This window comes from Antrostomus carolinensis, unplaced genomic scaffold, assembly GCF_000700745.2.
Source record: "Antrostomus carolinensis isolate BGI_N321 unplaced genomic scaffold, ASM70074v2 scaffold1635, whole genome shotgun sequence".
Lineage (NCBI taxonomy): Eukaryota > Metazoa > Chordata > Aves > Caprimulgiformes > Caprimulgidae > Antrostomus > Antrostomus carolinensis.
The window spans coordinates 86,299-96,658 of record NW_010315572.1 but is presented as its reverse complement, the minus strand read 5'-3'; the positions used below and the strand labels follow the sequence as shown (position 1 = coordinate 96,658).

The following is a 10,360-nucleotide window of genomic DNA, read 5'->3' as shown; positions in this document are numbered from 1 at the left end:
GGGGATAGGCCGCTGTTCCTGAAATCTGACCAAAAAATGCTCCAGAAATATTTATTTCACGCGTGTCCAGTGAGCTCTGTGGAACGGAACGTTTCCAGTGTGACAATACCCGGCACTAGGGCTGTGCTTGCTGTTGGAGAAGCTGTTCAGTGTGTTTTGTACTCGCTGGCACACAGCGTATGTGCAAATAATGATGGCGGTGTTGTAAAAATACACGTTGCGTGATGCTGAGAGGGAACAATTGCTTTTCTTGGAGTGAAAAAAACCCCAGACCATCAACTCAGACAGTTACTCTATTTTATATACATATGAAATATTTACAAAAAGGCTAAGTACAGAAGATCAGGATGGGTTGGAAAGTGTTTGTGTTCAGGATGAAATTACAGAGTAAATCGAGGTGTTCTTTGAATGGATTGGCTTGATCTTGTAAGGAAGCTTTCACATTAATCACAGAATCATAGAAAGTTTTGGGCTGGAAGGGACCTCAAAGCCCATCCAGTCCCAACCCCCCTGCCATCAGCAGGGACACCTTCCACTAGACCAGGTTGCTCAAAGCCTCATCCAGCCTGGCCTTGAACACTTCCAGGGAGGAGCAGCCACAACTTCCTTGGGCAACCTGTTCCAGTGTCTGACCACCCTCACAGTGAAGAATTTCTTCCTAATATCTCATCTTAATCTCCTCTCTTCCAGTTTAAAGCCATTACCCCTTGTTCTGTCACTAACCACCCTTGAAAAAAGTCCCTCCCCAGCTTTCCTGGAGCCTTCTCTTCTCCAGGCTGAACAGCCCCAACTGTCTCAGCCTGTCCTCACAGCAGAGCTGCTCCAGCCCTTGGACCATCTTTGTGGCTTCCTCTGGACTGGCTCCAGTAGCTCCATGTCCTTCTTGTGTTGGTGGCCCCAGCACTGGAGGCAGCACTGCAGGTGGGGTCTGAGGAGAGCGGAGCAGAGGGGCAGAATCTCCTCCCTCGACCTGCTGCCCACACTGCTCTGGGTGCAGCCCAGGACACGGTTATTGGCCTCTGGGCTGTGAGCGCACGTTGCTGGCTCATGTTGAGCTTCTCATCCACCAGCACCCCTAGTCCTTCTCAGGGCTGCTCTCCATCCATTCTCACAAGGCCTAATAAAAATGCCTTGTCAATTGGGATTTAGTTTTTTCTTAATGTTTCTTTTAATTCCTGTATTTTGAGTAGCAGTTTAATGTTAGAGATGGCTGCACTGGACACAGGCAGTGTTCAGGAACCAGCTTTATTGAGCAGAACAGGTTAATTTAATACTTTAGTAAGAGGAGTCTTAATGTCGACAGTGAGAGAGTTAATGAGTTGTGGGGGAGGGTATTGATGTTCACCTTCTGTCATGATGGGGGTCATGAGGATATCATGTAATAATTGAAAATTTCTAAGCTTTCTTGGGCACTGCAAGAGGGATGTTACTGTTTGTTTTTTTTTTTCCCCACAAGCTAATTATTTTTTTTCATATATTTCTGAATGCAGTTGTTGAAGCAGAGCACACGTGGTTTTCAGGAAGGCAAAGTTACTGCAGGTTAAAATTCCAGTGTTTAGTATATTTCTTGTCTTGTTGGTGGTAGGTTGTTTTTCAGTGTCTTTTTTATTTTTAGAGGTTTTAAGCAAAAGGAGAGTAGTTGGGAAAGAGAGGTGGTTTTGTACTGTCTCAACTCCTGAAACTCAGAAGTAACAGCAAATGCACACGTTTCACTTATTAATGGGGGAGAATAATGAAGTTCAAAGAACCTTAATAGAGAACACATCATCTCCTTTCTTAGTAACTGCTGAAGCATCAGATGAGATCAGGTCTCTTTTGTCAGTAAGCCTAATGTGCACATCCTTAGATGTCCAAGATAATTTTTTGCCTGCAGGAAATAAAGGAGAAGGAATCATCACTTCTTTTTTTTTTAATGGAGTAATCTGAGTTTTATTAATCGTTTTCTATTGAGATTAGAATTTGGGGAACAAATTAATAGGTTATAAACTAGATCCTCTCATGTCAGCATAATATAGTTGTCTTTATATCACTGCTCTTTTCAGTTCCCCACTTTTTTTTTAATTTTAAAACACCTTGATGGCATTGTATAAAGGTTTTTATTTCCAAGCAGCTTTTTCTTTATTCTACCTTCCCCCCACAGTTGCTATATTTTATCCAGGCACCTTATGTCTGGCTGTGGCAGTCTCCTTTGAGGATTCTGTCAGTGCTGTGCCCTGGACCAGCGGTTAGGACTGCAGGGAGAAGGCCGTATGAAAGCTGCAGCTGGTGCTCACCACTCACACCACTCTTCTTTCTACACCTCGTCTTCCCTAGAGTAACACAGGCAGCTTGCTGTTACCTAATTCTCCATTCCTAGGGTTGGGCAAGTGTTGATACCAAACAGAAGTGGAGTTAAAAGTATGAGTACTGAAGAACTGGATGAGAGCAGGCTGGGGAAAGGGGCATTTAACCAAACCCTTTTTTTTGGTTTTTTTTTTTGTTTTTGTTTTTGTTTTTTTTTTTTGTTTGTTTGTTTTTTGGTTTTTTTTTGTCTATTGAATAGCAGCTTTAATTGAAAACTTTGTTATCGGGGAAAAATGTTGGGCTAAAATATGAGGAAGAAATAATTTTGTTCGCGTTGATTTATATTTTGGCATGTTTGGAAAAATTTGTACTCATTTTCCCTGAGTTTTGGATCATTTACAAGCATCTAGCTAATTGAACAAAGAACGTAGTCACTTCTAAATTTGTTTTTCTGCTCCCCGATACAGATCTCGATCGAGTGTAGCGTGTACAAGTGTAAGCACCCAAACTGCTTCTGACGATCAGGTTGTCAAATTCTGGGATGAACTCAGTTTAGTTGGCTTACCAGATGACATTGATGTCCAAGCCTTATTTGAGCCAACAGGTAAGATATGTTGCTATCTTCCTTTTTTCCTCTCCAGCAGCAGTACAGTAGCTACAGTGATAGTGAGTGAAATTTTTCAGCTCTTGGTTTTCTGTGCTCTGGTGTTTGCCAAGTGTTTGATGATGCTTTCATAGTTTTTGCCAATGTTACGTGGTGCTTTTTTAATAATTTCCTCTTCAGGTACTGGACACAATCATTGTAAACTTTATATGGGGAAATATTTGTAATTTATTGCTGAACCTGTGTTCAGATAGTAATATCTTCAGTAGCATTATGCTATTTTGGGGAGAAGAGGAGAAAGAAATGAGACAGAGCTTAATACAATTCTTGAAGTACTAATCCTGTAGCTTTACCTAATCTCCCACTGCTAATGCAGGGTTATCAGAAGATTTAAAGGGAAGATTTAAAAGAAAGATTTAAAAGAGCAGCATTGATAGAACAATAGAGACATAATACACTTGCATGTTTCCAGTATCTGCAGGTTTTCTGTCAGAAAACTGTCTGGTTTGTCAGCTGCTCTTTTGTTTTAATGGAATTTTTCTTTTCATTCACTTATGAATTACTTTTTCAGAAAGCATCTATTTTCAAATGCTTTGCTGCCTGTAGTATTCTTATGTATTTTGCCTCAAAAATGGAAATATATTTCTGTAATAATATAGATATCATTCTTTCATGAGTGTGGAAACTCATTTCACAGTCTAAAAACAAAACAGAAACTGTAATTTTTTTAAAAAATAGTTATACCATTGTGTGTGTGGATGGGCAGGGAGGCTTATCTATCTAAATTTTTTTAAGTTGTTGTTATTATTTGTAGACAACTCTTCCCAGACCCTTACAGAGGTTTTTGTGAGATTTTTTGTTGGTGGTGAATGGTTAAGTTGACCAAGTACCTAATTTCAACAGCTAATATAAAGCATCATTTTGAATCTAGTATAAAGCTGTCAGAGAAGTCCTTTGGAAGTAGGCATCATTTACATTGTTTTTCCCAGAACTGATTTAGAAACTTCTTTTAAGAGATAACTTGTGGGATTCTGCAAATTCTGAATTGTTTTGTTATGTAGGTAAACATTTCTAATTATATCTCTAAAATGTGTTTGTTGTATTGACACAGTTTTCTCAGTCATCTTTATGGTGTTTCTGTTCATGCTGTATTTTGAGCTTTTAAAAGTTTTGTGTAGATTTATAAAGCATCTTGTGAGCATGTTCCACATTAGCACACAGATCTGGGGAATCACTAGCCAAGAGTCCATATATATAGACAAATGTCCATACATATAGACAGATGTTACCTATGGTGAAATACAGGATTGAATGTAATTCTGTGTGTGTCTGTCACACATAAATATTGCATATACACCCTACTGTTCTGGTTATGTCATCAGGCATCTGAAAATTAGAAACAGATCTACAGAATGTGCTGAAATGAAGGGGAAGATGTGTTATGTATCAAAACAAATTGCAGTATATTTAGTGTCTGATAGTAACTCCAGTATATTTAGTGTATGATAATAAGGGCATTAAATGTTGCAATGTGAAAAACAGGAGGAAGAGGGACTGTTAATTTGATCAGTTAAAGATTTACTACTAGGACTAAGTTCCACACTTACAGGAAGCACTTGACAGAGTTGTACAACCAAAGCTCTTTTTCTTTCCTCATGCATTAGGTCATTGCTGGGCTCATCACCGCTGTGCGGAGTGGTCATTGGGAGTCTGCCAGACTGAAGAGCAGCTATCGGTGAACGTGGACAAAGCTGTTGTCTCAGGGAGCACAGAAGTGAGTAAAAAGACTTGTATACTCAATCCAGTAAGAAAATAGGGACTGAGGTTTGAAAAAAAGACAGTAGACTAATGCAATACGGGATATGACCAAAACTATCCTCATATGGATCTCTGAACTCACATTTATGATGAGGTTTTTTTGGACAGGTCTTAATGATAAAATCTACTCTTGCAATTTATTAAAAAAGATTTAAGAAGAGTTGCATGGAATGTATCATTAATTAGTACTGGGATAACTAGAATGTAGAAAGTACCTGGCTGATGAAAATAAAATACAGACAAAATTCAAAGTTCAAATTAGCAAATGCCTTGCTAAGTAGAGGAAATGCTGATTTTGCCAGTTTATGTTCTGAAATTATATGACTCAAATATAGTAAAAAAAAAAAAATCTCAATTACTTTCATACTAGTTTCAAAAAGCAGATTGTTAAAGGAAAACTAGTGTCTACACAAAGCCTATGTTGTTACTTTAGATATTAATAGAAGTACTTATATAAATGTTTATTCTTTTAATTTGAAATGGTAATGTCTTTGGGGAAAGTAGATGCCTTTGAAAAGGACAGACTCCTCCTGGTATCAGATTCTGATACCATTTTGATATAAAGAAGAGACCTATTTCACATTGTTTTTACCAGGTGTAACTGTATTTTTTGATTGTATTTAATCATGTCTGGTAGAATATGTTGGTAATTTTATTTTTTTCTTTATTAATCAGCCTTTCTATTAACAAATCTGTGCAATTTTTGCTGTTTTTCCATGATCATTCTTAGCCTTATTTTTGCTTGATTCTTAAAGTTTTTCATGCATTATATTAAAATAAAAAAATGTTGTGGAAGAAACCAGTAAATACTCTCCATTGTGTGGATTAAAAAGCTGCTTTAAATCAGTCTTTCAATACAAGTCATATAAGCGCTTTCCTTGTGCTTTCTACTTTTACATATGCTCATATTGAATCAGTGCTTTACTTTGAATAATTTAATTGATTTGTGTATCTGCTTTCAAAATAAAAGACTATTCAGAATGCATGAACCTGACAGTATTAAGTTCTAAATAAGCTTGAAGATGTTAAAGCATTTGTGTGTGTGAACGTATAAAAAAAAGTTATAAAAAGAATTAAAAGAACATCCAGAATTGGTTACTTTTTTTTTAATTTTTTTTTCTGAAAAGGTTTTGTCCCCTTGTTTTTGACTGATGATGGTGGCTTGTAGACATTTTGTGGTCCACTCGTTCCCGTCTGTAGTAATTTCAATTGTAGTATTTTGGTTTCTAACAGAAATCCTTGCTGCTTGTATTTTGCTCTATGGAGTTTCATCCTCTCTCCCTTACTTCAATTCCATTTCTTTCCATAAGGTACCTTGCTCCTCCCCTGTGCCTCACCTTCACATCATTAGTACATTTTAAGTTTTGTCTAGGTGTTTATAATGCAAATATTTAAATAAGAATTCTTGAAGAATTCCACATCTCTCTGATGTGACAGTTTCCGTTTCAGCCCTGTCTTTTCATGGTGCTGCACTGCAGCTTCTCTACTCATCTTCTCAAATTCTGCACATGCTTTTTAAGATACCCCTGTTACACATGTTTCAGTGCAGTGCAGAGAGAGGAGAGAAATTTTAATCGAGTGCCATTTTGCATATTTTCTATTCAATTGTTGCTGAAACCATTGAGAAACTTTATTTGCTGTAATACAGCAGTCAGACAGCAAAGAATTACATTGGTTTGGGTATTCTTTTTCATCCTTCTTGTGAAATCCTCAGGGAGAGCAGAGTAAGAGCACAGCTGTGATTGTCTGACTCTAGAGAGGTAGCTAGACAAAATGGGACATCTGTATCCCATGGTCATACCATGGTTTTTCCTTTTTTTTCCCCCTTTTTTCTTTTTTTTTTTTTTTCTTCCTTCCAAGAAATAAGGAGCAAACACTTCTGTAGTTCTCTGTTCCTGACCACAGAGCAGCAATGTGGAGCTTGCTCAAAGAGTTGGTTGGGAGCCCAAGTAATCCCATGTTTGCTTGTGTCCAAGCTGTAGGGCTTGGCAATAAGTTTTCACTGCTTTTTAACTTGTCACTAAGGTAAAGAAGACACAAAAAAAGTGTAAGGTGGTGGTTATTCTATGTGACAGTAGGAAATTTAGCTTTAGGGAAGAAATTTTCTTTGCATGAGATATTTTGAAAAGTGTTGAATAAAAGGTACAGCAAATAATTTAATGTGTGTTTTTGCATTTACAGCTGATTGTGCTTTGCTTTTGCTAAAGTTTTGGGCTGCTTTCTAATGTGATGTTACTGCATTTTGAAAGTAGAGTTTCTGTTTAAATGTTCTGAACACTGTTGGCAATGCAGATCCAAGTATGTGCTCAGGGCATGCAGCAAAATAGTTTAAATAAAAACAAGCTGTATACTATTTCCTCTACTTGCCACCAACTTTGCTTTGGGGTTTTTTTGTTGTTGCTGTTTGCTTGGTTGGGGATTTCTGTTTTCTTGGAAGTCCCTCTGGCATGCCATGGGTTTCTGATGTGGTTTGCAGCATTGACATCTTTCCTTAGCTGGGAAAGTACGTTTTCTTTTTCTGATGACCGTGTGCAGATTAATTTTTGACACGTAACAAACTTTTTCTTGATAGTGTAGTCCGTTGGTTTGGGTCTCTCAATTTGTGGAGAGCATTTTGGAGCTGTTCTTACCTTGAGGGTCTCTTTAATTTTTAAGTTAGGTTCATGTTTCTCATTAGTTAGGCTGCCTATTGTTTGCAAATCAGTTTTAACTGGATATGACAATGTTTCTTGTTACTCTGTTTACCAGTTGAGATGTCCAGTTGGCTTCACTGAACTTGTGATTGCATTAATAAAGCTTGTGTGGTTGTATTTATTTCATTGACCTATTCCCAAGTATGTATGTTAATTAATTTTGGTTTTCTTCTTGGCCCATGTTTGCTGAAGTTTTAAAATAGAATACTACAGAGATCTCAGCATCTGTGCATGTTTCACAAAATACCCTGCTTAGCGTGTCTTTCTTCTTCAGCTCTTTTGATTCACTCATTTTGAAGGCCTGGCAATTTATTTAGTGAGACATCTGACCAATTTGTTACATGTATTTGTGTCTAGACACAGGTGACTTCTTTAACTTTCAAAGTCTTGGTTTTGCCTCTCTTAATAAGTGCACGTACATACATCTATACATGTGAGGTCTTTGAAATCTTGTCCGTCATGTTGTTTTATAACAACTGACAAATAAAAGCTGGAAATACAGTTAAGTTTATGGTAGTAGATGTGCTCCAACCCTTATGGGTGGTATAGGTGACTCGTTTCATCTCATTGCTCATCTTGCTTATCTCAGCAAGTGAGAGTCATGGATTTTCTCAGAACAGCTTTCTAAGTTTAAAAAGTCAGAAGGAAGAACTGGTGATCTGGATGCCAAGCACAGCCTTAGAACTTTTCTCAAGATGACTCTTCAGAATTCACCTATTTATCTCTGGAGCTTGTACAATATGTGAGTTAAAGAACCTGAACACCCAGACATGGCAGTTCCTTCCCCTGCTACTTTAATAGGTTTTCATGGGATTTTGTTTCAAGCTTTGAAAGAAAAGAACTCTTTGGAATATGGACAGGGGGAGTGAAAACTTCCAGTGATTTGCTTGATCCAAAACAACCCTAAATTTTCTTAAAATTCATAAGTGCTTTACTCGTTACCTTAGAGTTACTAGAGTAAAGAATCTGGTGTGTTGTTTGGTTTATGAAAGTAGACTTTTATCAGTAAGGTGTTTCTACAGCTATCTGTGGTAAGATGCAAAGGTGTTATGAAATGGATGCTTAGTAAAATAAACTAAGCAAAGGATAATGAACAGAAATCAGAATTTTTGCTGAAAAAAAGTGATAGACATGGACAAGCAGAGTTTTCTGCTTTTTCTTGTATGTCTGGCTTCAGCCTTATGCTTTCTTAACTATGCTGCTTTTTAATATTTGGATGGGAGAACTTACTGGCATTACCATTTAAAATGGAGGCCTTTAGGGCTTGCATCTGTTCAGTGTTTAACAAGAGTGGTTTCTGAAATATTTTCAGGTATTTTTAAATACAGCTTTATAATTTCCTTGTTTATTTTACATATATTGAGTAGGTGGCTGTTTCTTTAAAGTCAGCTGAGGAAACAATGAAGGTTACTACTTATCTGCCTTACGTTGTCTAGCCATAGCTCTTCTGTTTGCTACAAAGTCCCAAGTAAGATTTTTCTCCCCAATATATAAGTAGCTCAATTCAAGAAGTGAATTTAAGGAAGACTCAGTAGGTGATGTGTTTGAACCACTTTTGAACAAACTGTGCAAGAAAGGAACGCAATGGTGACTTTCCCAGCCAGCTTACTCTTCTGATAAGAGGTAGAAAGCAGTTTAGAAGTCTGGGAGAATTTGTCAAGGACAGTAAAAGTCAAAGAAAATGGTACTGGTGAAAGCAAGAAGGAGGTTCCTATCTGCTTATAGACTGGCCAGGGGAAACACGATAGTAATGAAGTGTCTAAAGCAGTTATTTGAAAATGCTGTATTACTCTGTTTCCATTTTATAAAATGTGGATTTCTGGTTGCTTTGGAATTTGATATAACTCTTTGCATATCTATCTACTTCAGAACTTTCATTTTTCCAGTGATAGTCAAGTGTTTCTTCAGGACCAAGACTCTTGCAGCCAGACAGCTGAAAAATTGCCGTCGTCTTCTCTCACCCGTTCATTTTTTTTTTGTTAATCAGGGCAGTATCTTTCCTCTGTCTGTACAAGGCAGCTGTTTTCAGCTCCCACTGAGTTTCTGCAGGCTGTGTTTGGCATGTTATCGCTGCTGAGAACTGGAGGAGTTGTTGCTTTGCATAGAGACAAACTAATCAATAGTATCTCACCTCCTTCCAAACTCGAAACGATCTGCTGTTTTGGCGCTCCTCTCTCCTGTAAGCCCTTTTCACATGGTAACACAATCTTGAAATTTTTTTTTAAGGCAGCTTCCCTTGAATTCTGTCACCAGAAGCAGGAGATTGTGCTGTTTGTAGATGTTTCCAAGTCGGGGTAATGTTACAAGGCTTGCATATTAAATATCTCACTCAAATTGTTTCTTAAAGCCCTTTCCATCTACTGTTTTTAATTCTTTGCCCAAGACTTGATTCTAGTATGTTTACCAAACTAGACCATAAAGGAATAAATTGAGGGAAAAGTTGGGAGAGATTTAAAATGTTTATAATTTTTCTTTAAAGTGCTTATCCATATTTTGAATGTATCTTCACCCCTTAGGCTTAGTACACCTCTCATCGTGTTGAGACTTGCCCATGTTTTTAGTGGTTTGTGGGTATGTTTACTTGTGCTGCTTTAAGCTGAAAACTGATTTGGCTAAATTGATCCTTCTTTTGTTGTTCCTTGTGTGTAAAGATAAGCATCAACATTTTAATATACTGTTAACTTCATACACTGTGGAGGATTTAGCTGTAGCAATTTTTCATCTAGTTTTACTTTTTGTCAACATAAAAATTGTATCTGAAAAATTATTTAGATGACAGAATCCTGAACATAGGGACAGCGTTGGCTTCATACATGTCTCAACCGAGGTGAACAGAGCATGTAGCAATGTCTAAAAGCTCCCTTCTTCCTTTTTCATTATTGGAAGAACTAGTAATTCTTAAAGGCAGGGAAAAATTAATAAAGAACATCATCTATCATAATTTATACCATTTCTGGGCAGA

General features: G+C 37.4%; 1 protein-coding gene across 1 annotated transcript in view; it reads left to right on the top strand.

Annotated features, from left to right (window-relative positions):
• Positions 1-2,757: 2,757 nt before the first annotated feature.
• LOC104524952 (histone-lysine N-methyltransferase 2C-like) overlaps positions 2,758-10,360 on the top strand; it is a gene marked incomplete at its 3' end in the record, with an annotated part of 92,899 nt that continues 85,296 nt past the window's right edge. Inside the window, 2 exon segments of the mRNA XM_010167981.1 lie at positions 2,758-2,887; positions 4,552-4,661.